This window comes from Natator depressus, chromosome 11 (assembly GCF_965152275.1).
Source record: "Natator depressus isolate rNatDep1 chromosome 11, rNatDep2.hap1, whole genome shotgun sequence".
Taxonomy (NCBI): Eukaryota; Metazoa; Chordata; order Testudines; family Cheloniidae; genus Natator; species Natator depressus.
Window position 1 is genome coordinate 29,620,386 of NC_134244.1, and position 16,818 is coordinate 29,637,203.

A 16,818-nucleotide genomic window follows, 5' to 3' on the forward strand; every position below is an offset into this window, starting at 1 on the left:
CCAGCACTAGAATTCCCATGCTCTAATGCTAGATTACAATGGCTCAAATTAAAAAACCAAAATGCATGCAGTGACATGGATACAATCTCAAATTGCCTTGAGTCGTGCAAAAATCTTGCAACTTTTCTAGACAGTTTGTTGACAACTACTACTTTCCTGACCTTTGCAAAGTTTGGAAGGCTTTAAATGATTTATATAACCAGTATTAATACTAAGCAGTCACTTTTCTCAATAGTCATCTTACTATGAATATCTGAATGGAAAAGTCATGATGACTTTGTTCAAATAAGAGGTAAATGTAATGCATATTTTACTTACAAATCCAGTTACTTTTATATTCCGAAATATCTCATCTGATGCTCCTTAGGATTGTATCCGGTATGAACATCAGAAGAAATGAAATATTAAGACAACCAAATACAATATCTCTACTTGTGCATAGAATAATAGAATCATAGAATATCAGAGTTGGAAGGGACCTTAGGAGGTCATCTTAGGAGGTCCAACCCCTTGCTCAATATCTCTACTTGTGCATAGAATAATAGAATCATAGAATATCAGAGTTGGAAGGGACCTTAGGAGGTCATCTTAGGAGGTCCAACCCCTTGCTCAAAGCAGGACCAATCCCCAACTAAATCATTCCAGCTAGGGCTTTATGAAGCCTGACCTTAAAAACCTCAAAGGAAGGCGATTCCACCACCTTCCTAGGAAACGCATTCCAGTGCTTCACCACCCTCCTTGTGAAAAAGTTTTTCCTAATATCCAACCTAAACCTCCCCCATGCAACTTGAGACCATTACTCCTCGTTCTGTCATCTGCCACCACTGAGAACAGTCTAGATCCATCCTCTTTGGAACCCCCTTTCAGGTAGTTGAAAACAGCTATCAAATCCCCTCTCATTCTTCTCTTCCACAGACTAAATAATCCCAGTTCCCTCAGCCTCTCCTCATAAATCATATGTTCCAGTCCCCTAATTATTTTTGTTGCCCTCCGCTGGACGTTTTCCAATTTTTCCACATCCTTCTTGGAGTGTGGGGCCAAAAACTGGACAGAGGCCTAGATGAGGCCTCACCAATGTTGAATAGAGGGGAATGATCACGTCCCTCGATCTGCTGGCACTGCCCCTACTTATACAGCCCAAAATGCCGTTAGCCTTCTTGGCAACAAGGGCACACTGTTGACTCATATCCAGCTTCTCATCCACTGTAAACCCTAGGTCCTTTTCTGCAGAACTGCTGCCTAGCCATTTGGTCCCTAGTCTGTAGTCGTGCATTGGATTCTTCCGTCCTAAGTGCAGGACTCTGCACTTGTCCCTGTTGAACCTCATCAGATTTCTTTTGGCCCAATCCTCTAATTTGTCTTGGTCTCTCTGTATCCTATCCCTACCCTCCAGCGTATCTACCACTCCTCCCTCTTTCTTGCCTCTAGCACCTATCAGGCAGAAACTCAGAGTTCAAACTCTGAATCCTTCGCATACCCACGAGCAGGCAATTTGACACCACTCTCTTATCTCTTTTATAGGCTACAGACCCATGACCGTCATCTAGCTTTTCATGTTTAAAAATTCAATGTCTTCCTATACTAACATGAGGATACTCCTTCCTATGGTTAAGGATTCCTGTTACAAGAGTGCTCTGTATATGTAAATAGTTGATAGATGAAGTGTCCATAGCTGGTGCCCAGGAACCTGCACCTCAGCTCCTGGGTTTTGTAGGACTAGTAAAACTTCTTGTGCACTGCAAATGACTTCCTTTGTGCAGCTCTTAACAAAACCTAGCTAACATTTCTAAATGTTAGGTACCGCGTAAAAACGTGTTCCCATGGAGACTTAGACTGTGGCTACACTACCACTTATATCAGTATAACTTATGCCACACACACCTGAGTGACATAAGTTACGGACATAAGTGCCAGTGTGGACAACGCAGGAGAGCTTCTCCCGCCAACATAGCTACCGCCACTCATTGGGGGGTGGAGTAATTATGCTGATGGGAGAGCTCTCTTCCGTCAGCACAGAGCAGTTATACAAGAGATCTTACAGCGGCGCTGCTTCATCGGTACAGCCACGCTGCTGTAAGCTCTCTAGTGTAGACAGGGCCTACGACAACAAACTGTTTTCCTGCTACCTACAGTGCCTCTCTGAACAACGTGAACTGAATGGTCACTCTTAAAGGGGTATATTTTCCCTCCATCTACAATACACAGGTATCATAAATATAACGGGAAGGGTAATCACCTTTAAAATCCCTCCTGGCCAGAGGAAAAATCCTCTCACCTGTAAAGGGTTAAGAAGCTAAAGGTAACCTCGCTGGCACCTGACCAAAATGACCAATGAGGAGACAAGATACTTTCAAAGGCTGGGAGGAGGGAGAAAAACAAAGGGTCTGTGGCTGTCTGTGTGATGTTTTTGCCGGGGACAGAACAGGAATGGAGTCTTAGAACTTAGTAAGTAATCTAGCTAGGTATGTGTTAGATTATGATTTCTTTAAATGGCTGAGAAAATAGCTGTGCTGAATAGAATGAATATTCCTGTCTGTGTGTCTTTTTTGTAACTTAAGGTTTTGCCTAGAGGGATTCTCTATGTTTTGAATCTAATTACCCTGTAAGGTATTTACCATCCTGATTTTACAGAGGTGATTCTTTTTTACTTCGATTAAAAGTCTTCTTGTAAGGAAACTGAATGCTTTTTCATTATTCTAAGATCCAAGGGTTTGGGTCTGTGGTCACCTATGCAAATTGGTGAGGATTTTTACCAAACCTTCCCCAGGAAGTGGGGTGCAAGGGTTGGGAGGATTTTGGGGGGAAAGACGTTTCCAAACAACGGTTTCTCAGGAACCCAAATAAAGTTTGGTGGTGGCAGTGGAAGTCCAAGGGCAAAGGGTAAAATAGTTTGTACCTTGGGGAAGTTTTAACCTAAGCTGGTAAAAGTAAGCTTAGGAGGTTTTCATGCAGGTCCCCACATCTGTACCCTAGAGTTCAGAGTGGGGAAGGAACCTTGACAACAGGGTTGCAAGTGATTGTTTACAAATTTTCCTATTATGAGACTTGTTTATTTCTCTCAGGCCTCTACAGTTGCCTGAGCATCAATAGTATTAAACCAATTCATATTAACCTGTGAGTCTAGCCACAGGACCCACACGAGGACTGGCAAAGACAACCCCTAAATGGGGATTAGTAAAAGTCTTCTCTGCTAGACACTGTGCATAGTCAAACCTGACTGAGGTGCCTTTGTGTTGCAGAGCAGCTGGACAAAAGGCAGGGTAATGGGCAGGCCAGTCTGGACTACACTGATGAGTTCCATGAAATACAAAGCTAGTGACTCTGGGCTAAAAGGCTTCCAGGGAGAAAACCAGTGTGCTCAACGCGAGAGAGGCAGGCTAAGGCTGCAAACAAAAGATGCTGTTTCTTGGCAACAGGGCTTCACTCATGACTGTCTCAGCCAGTGGTCTGCAAACAGAATTGCCTGTGTGCAGTTTTGGCCACCCCTGTTGAAAGTAAAGAGGCCTGTGCGTATGTTTTGTAAATAACTAAAAGTGACACTGGAAATTACCCTCTGCCTCGCACCAATCTTTCTGCCAGCAGGAAGCTGAGCCCTTGCAAAGGCCCAAATCCATTATGGTTTGCAAAGGGGATACAGCCATCTGCCTCACCCTTAACCTAGATGAATTGCAGGTAGGGGAATGAAGCTGTCTTCTCACCCCATCAGCCCAGGTCTTCCTGCTGAAACTACTACACATGGTGTCAGTAGGGGGTGGTGGTTCACGTATCAGAACATCTATCTGTTAGAAATGGACTGGAGAGCACTGACTCACGTACAGCCATTGAATAATGATGACTTGAGTTAGCACTAATCTACGAGATCTACTTTTCTAAAGGAGGACATGGAATGCAATGCTCCAGATGCAGAAATTCATAGAGGGTATAACATGGGATCAGAGAGTCCAATTAATAAAGCAACCTTAAAAGTATACACCTTATAACATGCATGCAAGATACAAATTACAATTTAAAGAAAAAATCTTGTAATCCTTCCCTACTTACAGTTCTGGAGACCAACCATGCAGAAAAACAGTTCATTTGTTAGTGAATCTGCTCCACTACGCAAGGCACTGTCTAATTCATAATAGATGTTTTATGTTCAGTCAAACAAGTAAGCTAATGGGCTGAATATCCCTATATGTTTTATTCTGTACTACAGCCATTAAACATTTAGGAACAAATTCATCCCTAGTGTAACTCCACTGAGTCCAATGGAAATTCAAGAAGACTGGAATTTGACCTTTATAGTTCACCCAACAAAGCAGAAAAAGCCACTACAGTCAGAGTGTGTGTGTGTGATTGTTAGATATCCATCTTTTGTGCTCCATTCACCAACCTTGATTACCCTACCCTACTTTCTCCCTCAGGCAATAAACTGCTCTACCTTGAACATTTAAAGACAGCTCTTCCCTCAACACCCACCACAAAATATTAAAAGCATTTTAATAAAGAAATGATCATTTACAAGAATTGTCTCTTTTTTTAAAAAAAAAACAAACTTAGCCTTAAGCTCCACTACTGCTTGCCTCACTGTCAGAGACAAACTGGAAAGGTTTCTGGTATGCCACTGAGAAATTAAATCACCTTGAAGTAAGTGGAGTCTTTTACCCCAGCAGAAAGTCTTGTCTTGGGATGAATCTCCAGAAAGTCTTGTCTTGGGATGAGTCTCCAGAAATCTGCTTACACAGCAGAGAGATGGTTCTACCTGATTCTGTCCCAGCCCTGTTGCAAGTTAGAGCTGCCTGTCTGAGACTGTCCACCAGCTGGTGAGCACACTCCAGCCATTCCCCCTCTATGCTGGGGGTGCAGAGGGTAGGTTATTCAAGCCAACACTCCTGGCTTTACATACTGTAGGTCTGCTGGGGTGGTCCGTAGCTGGAACATTCAGGCAGTTTCCATTCTTTGTGCCAGCTGATTGGCATAAAGTGGAGTGGAACTGGGCTATGAATCTGGCCTGTAATGGCCAATATACCTTAGATATTTGTCCCCTCATCTTTTCTTCACATATTTTAAATCGCAATAAGAAAATCATGCACTGCTTAAGGGGGGGTGTCTGAAAGTATTGGAGGTGGAATTCATTACCCATTGCATAAGGAGTCAACCCCCACTGCATTTTGCAGCATCTTCCTCGCCTGTCCCTGTCCCAGTGGATTTTTCCACTGGCGGAGGCAATGTGACCCTCAGTTCTTGTTCAGGCAAACTCTAATCCCAAAGACATGGCCTAGGTCCTGGGGAAGACAAACAGAACACACTTTGAAGTGGACTAGCACTGCAGACCTAATGTACATGTGCAGAGTCTAAATACCACAGTGGTGGACACCATAGAACAGTGTTTCCCAAACTGCGTTGCAAACCACCAGTGGGTTATGGGAAGGCTCTAGGTGGGTCACAGTGTGCTGTGGTGGGGAGGCCAGAGGAAAGAGGGTTGCTGGAGCCTCCCCTGCACTCACTCCACAGTGGCTACTCTTGTCCCATAGGCCTGGGCCAAGCTCCCCGATTCGGGCATTGTGACTTGGTGCATGAGTCTGCAGCGCCACTGGTTGCCCTTCCATCATGACAGAAGGGTGGCCATACCAAATCTGAGTGAGTGGCATTGCGACCTGATGTACAGATTCTCAGTGCCCCTAAATTTGGCCCAGCCACCTTTCTGTCATGATGGAAGGAGGCTGTGCCAAACCTGAGCGGTGCTGTGAAGCCACATGCCAAGTCTCAACATGCAGAGTGAAGAGCTGGGCCCAGTCCCACAGGACAGGAGCCACAACTGCAGGGTGAGCATGGGGTGTGCTTGCTCTCAACCCCCACTTCCTGCCCCAGCACTCCCCTCTGTACCAGGCCAGGATCAGGGTTGCGGTGTCAGGGTGGAAGGTGGTGCTGTGTGTGTGTGTTTGGTGCTCCATTGGCAGGATAAGGAGGCAGAGGAGAAGGATGCAGGCCTATGATTTTGCCTCTCCCCCACCATGAATTTGGACCTTGGGTGGATTGCATTTGGTGGTTCAATTTAGTGAAAAGTTTGGGACCCACTGCCAGGAAAACACAGAGAGATTGTATGGAAATAATAACCACACACAGTAAAATATTGCTTGACATGCAATACTGACTATTTCAGCCACACAGAGCAAACTTTTTCAGGGATTTGGGCATAATTCCTGCTAGAATCCATTTTAAGACGTAAAATTAGAAAGGAATCTAGATTTCTAAATTGTCCATGTACTTATCATTGGCAGCTTGCAAGTGTTCTGCATTGCCATAACATTTGATGTTCCTGGCATGCAACCAGACAAATTAGACAAAAACATGAAATGCTGTTGCTAGACGGACTACTTTATATCTGAAAATCCAGAACATTAACCCACAACAACTAAAAACAGAGAAATCGAGCATGGGCTACTCCCTAAGGCAGAGAAGCACAACTCATTCTAGCTTGCTTTAGGCAGGCTTCTTGCAGAATAGCTCCAACTGCAAGCTTCCCTATAGCCACCTAGCCTGCCAGCAGGGCCAGAACCCCCCACCACACACACACACTCTCAGAGCCGTAGCTTGCAACTCCTACACAGTCATCAGTTCATCACACTACGTGCTGCTTAGACAATCACATGTAGATGTTTTAGCAGCTGCCTGTCATAATGTGGCTACAGTCATTAACAATTATCATCGATAATGTACTTGCTGTTTGTCACAATAGTGGAATAGCAGATTATATACCCAGCATGCAATCTTCAGCTTCTAAGGGCATCTGTCATAATTAGCAATGTGTGGCTATAATTTTCCAAAATAATTTTATTAGTGTGTATGCAGCAGCACATGATATAAAGTCCCCGCTTCTCCTCCTCCTGCATTTGACTGGGACCTGTTTATTAACCACATGGGGTATGTAGCCATGAAACACTATTGTAAATAGAGTTTATTGTAGCCGACAGCACACCTCCAAGCTGGAATCCAAGCTGATGGAGAAAGCTTTTTTGCAAGTCATAGTATCTGTTCCTTTTTAGTTTAATATTGCCCTTGCCTGAGGTCTTAAATTTGAAATCAAATTGATTCCTGTACTTCTTGTTTCCTCTCAGTCTGTGTTTTATAGCAGAAACACATTTCATGGGCTGTAATGTTATCAAGGCAGGGTCCAGATGTACTACAATCTTTAGTTACAGGTGAAATGGGAGCACCACATTTTCTAAATATCCATGAAAAAAACGTTAGAAATGACCTGCTGGATGCTTTACTTCTCTCCAACTGTATGTCCAACAGAGACTGAAATGATCCACTGGGAGCTGCATGACCAACATCTACCAATTTTAAATGAAAGTCAGGAGGATGAATCTTTACTGGCTAGACATATATTTGCCTGGCCTCCACTGCAGTTGCTTGCATGGGATGTGGCATCTGTGAGTTTCATTGTGCTACAGCCCAGATTAAGCCAGCTTCAGTCCTCTTACAAGACGTAAGTGGAAAGGGCTCTCAAATACAAATTGTCCAATAACTGAATCATTTTGTAAACTATTTTTATAAAATTGCACCATTGGTGGAATCTTATCTGTTTCTATGGTGACAGATAAGAACAAATGGGATGCAGCCCTGGCTGTCTTCTACTTTGTTTTCAACAAGGTGTCCATTATCATCACTGAAAATACAGCACATTATTTCCCAAGTATCATAAACTGAGAGTAACTAATGAGATCACAACAAGCCTTAGCATGTGAAGACTCACAGTAACAGAACTGCAGATGGGAGTAGCCTGTTTCATTAGCGCTAATAGCAATTACAGCCTCGCTCTTAGGAATTTAGGAGATAAATAGAACCTGACTTTATGTTTCTGAGCTGGGCCCTTGTGAATCATATAGGATAAATATTGAGGACTAGGGAACAGAAACATCCCATGATCACTAACAAACCTGTGAATTGAAAAATACACATCTGTCCTCTGTGTGTGTGTGTGCATGGGGAAGTTGTTTGGTTTTTTTCATTATAGTATAGATGTGTGAATTTTCAAAAATGTTCTAAGTTTTCTTTGCTGCAGATCAGTTCATTTTAATGCCCTGTTTCATGTGCTGTTGTAATGACGACAGACCCCAGTCATTGTCACGTGGGCTCAAACCTGGGATCTCTGGAGTTTAATACATGAGATAAAAGACACATCTCTCTTAGCCCAGGCTGTGGCAGGCTCATCAATTGCTAGTTGGTCTAGTTGCCACTAGAGGGGGACAGAGTGCCACACCAAGCAGGCATGAGTTACAGTCTATGCAATAATGATTTAATCCCGCTCTCATCAACATCAAGGGGATTTTTCCCATTGATTGTGAGAATTGGCTATTGTACTAAGTTTCTTAAAACATCTGTGGGTTTATAGATTAGCAGGGCACTCAAATTAGTCTTGTCTCTGGACTCACAAATTGGGTAGAAGCACTAAAAAGATTTTTATGTGAGTGAACTTTTTCTACCTATGACCTTGGAAAGAAACATAATGGCTACCTTGCCTCTAGATTTGTTCTCCCTGATTTTGGGTCTGTGACAAACAAGATATTTGGGAAGGAGGTATGGGATGAGGTAAGGCAATGCTGAGCTGAAAGTTAGATTTCTGTGTTTCAGACCAAAATGGAAGATTTGGAATCACAGATTTGGTAAGAAGTTTACTGACCACAGATTTTGCACTGATGGCGGTGGTTCTGTTTTAGGCCTGTGTGAAGTAGTTGATTTCTGAGTGTGCAAGACTGGATAAATTCATTTAAGAGTGCCAAAGTATCACAAACTTGTGTGTGAACTAAATCAGTTTTAAAATGGTTTTTGGTTAAACCAGGGCAACTTGTAATAGAGACACAGCTGAAACTTTCCTGGAATATATCCAGACCCACAACATACAAACAAAAACCCTGTAATGCAGCTAGTTCTGCTACAAGCTGGGAAGGGGGAATGCGTGGGGGGGGGGGGGAGGGGGCGAGGGGGAGGTGAGGGAGGGAAGAAGAAAGAGAAGGAAAGAAAGAAAAAAAGAATATTTCTATTTTGAAATACTTGGGATTCATTCAGATATTTCAGTGATCAATGCCTTATACATAACTAGATCGATGTCACTGTGAGCTGAAAAAGCAGAGGGAGGGTAAGGCTAAGAGCTGTGTTTATGCACATATATAAAAGAATTTTCTTGGGGAGGAGGAGAGAGAGCGCAGAGGAATATCTTATCAGGAGGATAGTGGTGTTCTATGTATGCTTTTCTTTTTCATGGGGAAATAAAGGTCAGTCCATTCATATTCTTAATCCACGCCTGAAAGACTCAGTACCTAAAAATTTTCCCTCCACATGCATACACAGCTCCCAGTGATGTCCATAGGAGTTGCGTGTGTTCACTCATACATAAATTGTATGTGCTGTTCCTGGATTTCAAAAGAAATACTTTCATCTCAGAAGCCAATTGTAAACACTATACTTGACTAAAAACTTCAAGATTTGGCATATGATATTTTTATTATTATGTAACCTCAGTGTAGACATAGTGCTCAGTATAAATCATTATTATTTAAAATATTAGAATTCACACCTCTTTCCTAATGTGGTTCTCAACATAGCACTCAGATTTCTCAGCAAAATTGCCCTTTGAATCAGGTATAATTTAAACATTTGAATCTCCTAAATTTTTGAATGGTATAAATTACCACCTGTCTCACTTGTGTTTTCAAAATAAATAAAGTGATTGTTCAATCTCGAGTCTGGGAATGTTTGGAAAGCTACATTTCTACTGAGCAAGAGAATTTAATGCCCTAGAAATAAATCCACAAAAAAAATTGAAAAAGTGTAGAAACCATCAGTAATTTCAAGCACAATTTATCCTGTGGTGTCTTTGAGTATACAGTAGTACATCCTGCACAAGGGTGCCAATAAACCTGCTCTGTACACATAAGATCTATACCATTGTATCATATTTTAAAATAATCTGATCATCTTTAAAAGGTAAACTCTAAGTCTCTAACCCTACAAAGGTTTATGTATGTGCTTAACTCAGCGGGACTACTTGTGTGCAAAATTAAGCATGTACACAAACTGTTCCAGGATTAGGATTTAGGTGTCGTCTTTAGCAGGAAAATCAAGGTTCAAAGTATCTGTACATCATAGGAGAAGAAAGAATGTCCCACCCCAGCATCCGCAAGTAGGAGGGGAAGAATGTTTGATTGGACTAAAAGGAATGACGCTTAAAATCCCGAATGCGGGAGGGGGAAAGGAACAAAGGGGCCCCTTCTCCTATATCTGTGAGGAACATGCATGGGGGAAGGGTTGTTTTCTATTGTCTCCCATTGGCCAGCCAGGAAGCAGTGGGGTGTGTGTGTGAAGGAACTAATTGTCTATTTTTGCCCCATTCCTTCAAATTTAAAACCTGCCCAGCCTTGCAGAAGCCATCTTGCTTTTATGGTTGCCCTGCCCTCCTTGCCTTTCTATAGTTGTTCTGTGCTTTCAGGATGCTCTTGGTCTGGCTGGTCCTCTCTTTTGGGGCTCAGGAAGGAAATTTTTCCCGTTAGGCAAATTGACAAATAATTGGCAATTTTTTTGCCTTCCTTGCAAAATTGTGGAGGATCAATTGTGTTCCAGGGGCAGGGGGATGTATTATTAAGAGATAATATAGAAAACAATTACTTCATTGCAATTTGCAGCTGGTGTCCAGGGCACATAAAGGTGAAAAAAAGGGGCCAGCTCCCAGATGTGTGTCCCTAGCAGACCTTGTTTTAGTAAAGTAAGGAGAAGGGGAAACCTGCAGTCTTCACAAATGAACTCCACCTTGGTACCCTTTGCCTCCTTCATGAATGGGAGGGAGAGGGGATTCCGAAGAAAGCTGAGATCTACGGCTAGCCTGAGAGGGTCTCCCATGAGTTATTGGTGGTTATACAGTGTGTAGCCTATAGAGATGATGCTTGCTTATGTTATATAGAAATGTGTTCAAATGTAAGTAGGCCCAAAAATCTATTCTCTACAAATAGGTTTGGCAAAAGTCAAGTGAGGCCTGGTAAAATATGAGTAAAATGAAGTGAGACAATTCAGAGACCAGTTACGGCATAACTCCAGGTCATGTTGTAAACATGGTTTGGTCCTAACTGGTTTTTACAAGTGTTTTAAATAAAATGTGAATGCTTTGGAAAATGCTATCTATATTGATAGTTATCGGTATGGTATTTATGCAGTTGTTAATTAAAATTATGCTTACTATTAATTAGTCAATGAGAAAATAGGGAATATTTACTCCTGGTAGCAGAATATACATATGGTAAAAGGTAGATTTAATGTTAATTATTTAAGGGATGTTATTATCATTGATTATAAAAAGGGCAGTTTGCCGATTTTAGATAAGCACAACCATCCACCATCAAGATATGAGTAGGGACAGGATTATACCTGCGTGAGGCTGGCAGACCAGGTGCCATGTCTTGCCAAGGTTTTAGGCCTCAGCCGAGCACTGACAAATTCATTGCTGGAAACCAGTCTGTTCCACCTGTGTGTTAGTATGGTTAAGATGGGTATTGGACTTATAACAATGCATTTAGTGTTTAGACTTTATGAAATGATTTTAAGTTGCTGCTTGCATTAATTTCACTTATAATATCTTTATCACTTACTATAAGGTAATATTTCAGTTTTTGCTTTGTAACTGTAAAATATGTTTGCTCTGATACTGTGAACCCAGTCAGAGGGATCATCTCCTGCCCCTTAAGAAGGCCTATCAAAACTAAATGGGCCGTTGTGGGACATCACAATACAAAGATTTTATTAATTGCCCCCTCAAATCCATGAAGAGGCGAGGTACAAAAGGGCTCATCCCTTCAGGTTGAATTCTGGAAGAAGGAAATAAAAATAGCTGACAAGAAAATACTTAATCTTTTGCTGTTTGGACTCTCACAGGCAGGAGCGGAGGAAACGCCCTAAAACTGGGGGGAGCAGAGGGGCCTGAACTGTTCCCTCTGCATTTTTGTCCCCAGGCTCTGCCCCATGCCACCCATTTCCCCTGCCCCCACGCCACCTCTTCCACCTGAGACCCCACCCCCGACTCGCTCCTCCCTGCCCTCTCCCCCGTTGTTCACTCTTATAGCTGGTAAAAAGTGGAAGGGGGCATGGCTCCCTGGCCACCGTGTTCCGGCACCCCTGCTCACAGGGCTGGAGCTATGAAACAGAAACAGAGATCCCCAGGATCAACCTGGTTTTGCCCTCAAAGACTTACAGAGCTGAAAACTCTGTCACCTTTTGAAACCATTGATTGTAACTCATTTGTATATATGTATTTGCCTACTTTAACCTTGTAATAATTCTCATTTCTGTTCTTAGTTAATAAACCTTAATAAACTTTAGATAGCTTACAATACTTTGTGATCTTTGGCATATAGCAACCATCTATCCCTTGCTTGGGTGGCAAGACAGACCAGAATGCCCAAGGGGATTGTCTGTAACTCTATGGTAAGACTGTTATAGTGCGTTAGAAGTTCACACTTGTTACTTGATTGAGGTCTCTGCCCTGCTTCTTGACAGTCTGCCCTGAGGTTGGCACTCATGGTTGTGAACCACTCCAGACAGTGTGACAACTCATTCTTCTCATCCAGGCACTCATCATCCTGGCTGCATCATTTCATCTCAGAACATGAGCATTGCTGCAGTGTATGGTCTTATTGTAATGCCTGTTTGCTTAACTAGCTATTTTATATAAAGTCTTTAGTTTTATCACTCATTGTGCCATTTCCAATCCTCTACTAAGTTAAATTGTCTGTAACCACCCTGGAGGTTCGAACCTTAAAGAATTCAGATTGGTTTTATTCCTTGTCTTTAAACTACTAATCAGGGACACATAAATCAAAGGTTACAGAATGGAGTACTGCAACCTTACACTGGACCCAGCTCAGTGCCTGGTATGTGAGAGGTGGTGCGTTTTGTGATGATTTGGGGAAGCTGTCTGTGCAATTTGTTAATTCAGTGTGAGATTATGAACACTCTTTATGTATCTTTATCAAGCTGCAAATCCCATTTTCAACGTGCAGCACTTTGCCTTTGGAATTGCAGTCTGACATGGAAGTAGAAAAAGAAAAGGAAAAGGGACAAAAGCGAGTTGTTGATTTTCGTGTCCAACCACTGAAATGTAAATCACTCTAGACAAAACACTGGTCCCCAACCAGGAGAACTAGATTATCTGGGGAGAGGTCAACTAGCAACAAATTCATTTGGTGAGGGTCTGGGGTCACTTGGGGAGGATGACCCAGGAGTCACTTGACAAAAAGAAGGTTATATGGGACAGTCAGGAGCTGATCTATTTGCTCTCTTGGGACATTTTTCACCAGCAAAAGAGGAGGGAAGCTGTTGCAGGAGCCAGATGAACTGGGAAGATGCTGCCGACTTGAACACAAGTGTTCCTCCAAAGACTCCCAAGGGAGTGAAGGCAAATGCCTGTAGGGTTTATTATTTTTGTATAGATCTGTATTTTTCATGTGATTCAGTAAAGAGCAACCACATTGTAGAAGTCTGGGCAGTGTCTGTGTGCATTATATGCTACAAATTTCACATGTCTCCTGATAGAGTTAAACTGTAGCCCAGACGATTCACACCTTTGATGGTATTCTGGAAAAGGGTGTGTTTAAGCTGCTGGGATATCTTGGATGTCAATGGTGGATCTGGGGGCCTAGGCAAATGGGCTGAGGGGCTCTATTTTCATGAAGGGATAACAAACTGAAAGTGTGTGCCCAGGAAATCGGACAGAGAGGGCCAGGAAGCAAACAGTGCTTCAGCCTACTCAGACTTACAGAAGCTAAAAAAAAAACCTGGGGAAACAGAGGCTGGGTCCCTGTGCAGTCTAGTGAGTGGCCAAAAGAGGGCACTCATCTGGAGCTGTGACAGATGTCTAACACCCCACCTTAGTGTACGTTAATAAAGTTGGTGCTGCTTAAATCCTGCTCCATCTGAAAATGATGACATCATTCTTACCTTGAGAGATACAAATAATCTGTGTGCAGGAAGCCAAAAGGTAAGAATACCAAGCTGTTGCTACTGTTCACAATCTGCTATTCATACCTGTCTGATATTTTGGGCTGTTGTATACATCCATGTTCTGTGCCATTAAAGAATGTGATTGAGTGGAGTAAATTGCTTTACATGTGCCATGGTGTCAGGGGAGAAAGGGAATCTTTCATCTGTGCCTGTGGAAAAAATAAAAATGTAATAGTTATTTCTGTAGGTGAAATAGGATTTATAGTGATGAAGTACATTTCAAATGCAGTCCTGTGACAATAGTAGATAGAGATCAAGCCTTCAAGGCCCTATTATCAGTAAATGTAAGAGATACTCGTCTAAGAAAATAACTGGAAAGTTAATTAGAAGGCAAGGTTCCATGTCATAGATTATTGGCTACAGGGGAGGAAACACTTTTTGCACAGAAACTTCTCAAACACAGGAAAAATGATAGGTCAAGGCCAGCAGATAAAATGATGAAATTAAGTAGTTTTGGGTCCAGATGACAAGATACAGAGCACACAAATAATGATATTTAATGCTTAGGTTTCAAATCACTTTGCAAGCATTAGCTAATTAATCCTTATAACGCCATTTAAAACTTAAGTAATTATTATTCCTAATGTTACAAATGGGAAAACTGAGACAGTGAAGTAAAAGGATTTGCCCAAGGTAAGCGATATTTTGGCCCAGCTGGGATTAAAGCTCAGCCGTTCCAATCTTTTAGGCCCTTGGTCAATCCATTAGACTACATTGTCACCATAAGAGAACAAAGATCCAACACACTGACCTGGAAAAACAGTTACTGTCTAAGGTGGGAAACATTAGCAAATAGTTAAGTGGGGTGTTGCAACAAAGAATAGTATACAGATGAAGGGTAGTGACTCTAAAAAATGTACGAGACCTATAGATTAGACTTTACTTAGGATAATGGATTATCTTTTCCTAGGGAGGGTGTAATGTTAGAGGAATTTACAATACTGGAAAATGCAAATTATTTCAGGTTTTCAGAGGTTGTTTTTGTTACCATGGATCAATTTTTTAAAAAAACATTGTGGGTGCAAGGAAATTGAATAAAAGCAACCAGCGTTATGAGAAGGTTTGATAAAGATGATCCATGCTCACACACAAGTATCAGAGTTCAGTCCGTAGAGCGGTTAATTAACAGCAAAGAGGGAAAGCAGGTGAAGTATTTCCTACAAAGGTAATGGGTAATGTGTCAGATAACATATGTAAATCAAATTATACACATTAGTTTAAGAAATGACTGACTTTATTAAAGACTGAATTGTGACATCAATCTCAAGGAAGGAGAGCAGATTTTTGCCTTGCCTCTGGAGCAGACAAGGAAGCAACTTGTGTCTAGGAGAATCACAACCTGATCCTGTTCAGACTTGATTTTAGGGAGAAGTACTCAGTGCCAGGCCTACAGTAGGCACAGTATATTTCCCCTTGGTACACTGGCATGCCTGTTCTAGCCAGTGCTTTTGGGGGATGGGAGTGGAGCCAAGACTGTCTGCGTGGGAAGAACAAAGTGAGTCCATGAGCATGTTCTCCTCCCCATGCTGCAAGTCATGGCATGAGTAGCCAGCACAAGAGAATAAGGGAGCATCTTAACCCCCTTACAACTTGGAGCTGCTTTGTAAACTGGACCTCAAGCTGGCCCAGTGAAAATAGGTATTAAGACTAGGGCATAATAAGCAATGACGCTTAGGCATGTTAACATGAGAAGGATGTGGTATAATGAGTATCACTCGGATTGTGAGAGAAATGGGTGGGTAGGGCCATAGAGCCGATCTTCTCCTCCAGGGCAAAGCTGGCCCTATGTGTTTATCGGGGACTTATAGGAACCTTGCCCTTGGGCTCCAGGCAGCATTGTGCCTATCTACCCATAAGGACTCCAGCTCTACCTTGCTCCCTGTCAAGCGCTATAACATTAAGTCACAATTGAATACAAATATTAATGTTTGTAACCTTACTAAGCCAATAGTATTCTGCACAGAGGGACTGAGAGATTGTTAAAATAAACACCACGAGAACATGCCTGGTAAGTCAAAGGAAGTTTCTTCCCCCCACCCCTCTCACCAACCTCTATCCAGATGTAAGTAAATGTTTCACTCTTGCATACCCCCAAAGGCAAAAATGACAGTCTGAAAGGGAGGAAATTAGAAGGTGGGCAACTGTAGATAACATGCTGTCACCCAAACAAAGCCAAAATATAAAGACAATTACAGGAAAATTTCTGCTGAAACATGAGGAAGAAAAAAAATCAGAGTGCATGTTAAAAATAAAGGAGATACGACAAGGGAGATGATGAAGCTAGGCTGAAATAGGCAAATGGAGCTGAAGAATGGGAAGAGAAGCTGTGGTGACAGAGTAAGCATCTGAAGAAGTGAGGTTTTTATCCATGAAAGCTTATGCTCAAATAAATCTGTTAGTCTTTAAGGTGCCACCGAACTCCTTGTTGTTTTTGTGGATACAGACTAACATGGCTACCCCGATACTTGTTTTCCCTTAGTTGTCAAGATTTTTCTCAAAACCTTGTTATATAGAATTATGCTTCTTTCTCTGTTTTGGTTTTGAAGACAGACATTTTCACTGCTTGCTTAGCCCTTAGCGGCTAAGTAGATGCCAGAGATGACTTTTGAAGACACGGATATACAGCTCCCAAACTACAGTACTCTATGACTAGTGTCGGGGTATACTTGCACTAAGAGCGAAAATAGCACATCCCATGTAGTGATTCTTGAGCTTTAAAGAAATTAGGAAGCAATTTCTTAAATTCCATTTAACACCAGGTTCACTCAGCTTCCAGTTGAGGGTGCA

General features: G+C 42.1%; 1 protein-coding gene across 3 annotated transcripts in view; it reads left to right on the forward strand.

Annotated features, from left to right (window-relative positions):
• KCNJ3 (potassium inwardly rectifying channel subfamily J member 3) overlaps positions 1-16,818 on the forward strand; it is a 306,716-nt gene that overhangs the window by 240,774 nt on the left and 49,124 nt on the right. The window lies entirely within an intron of this gene.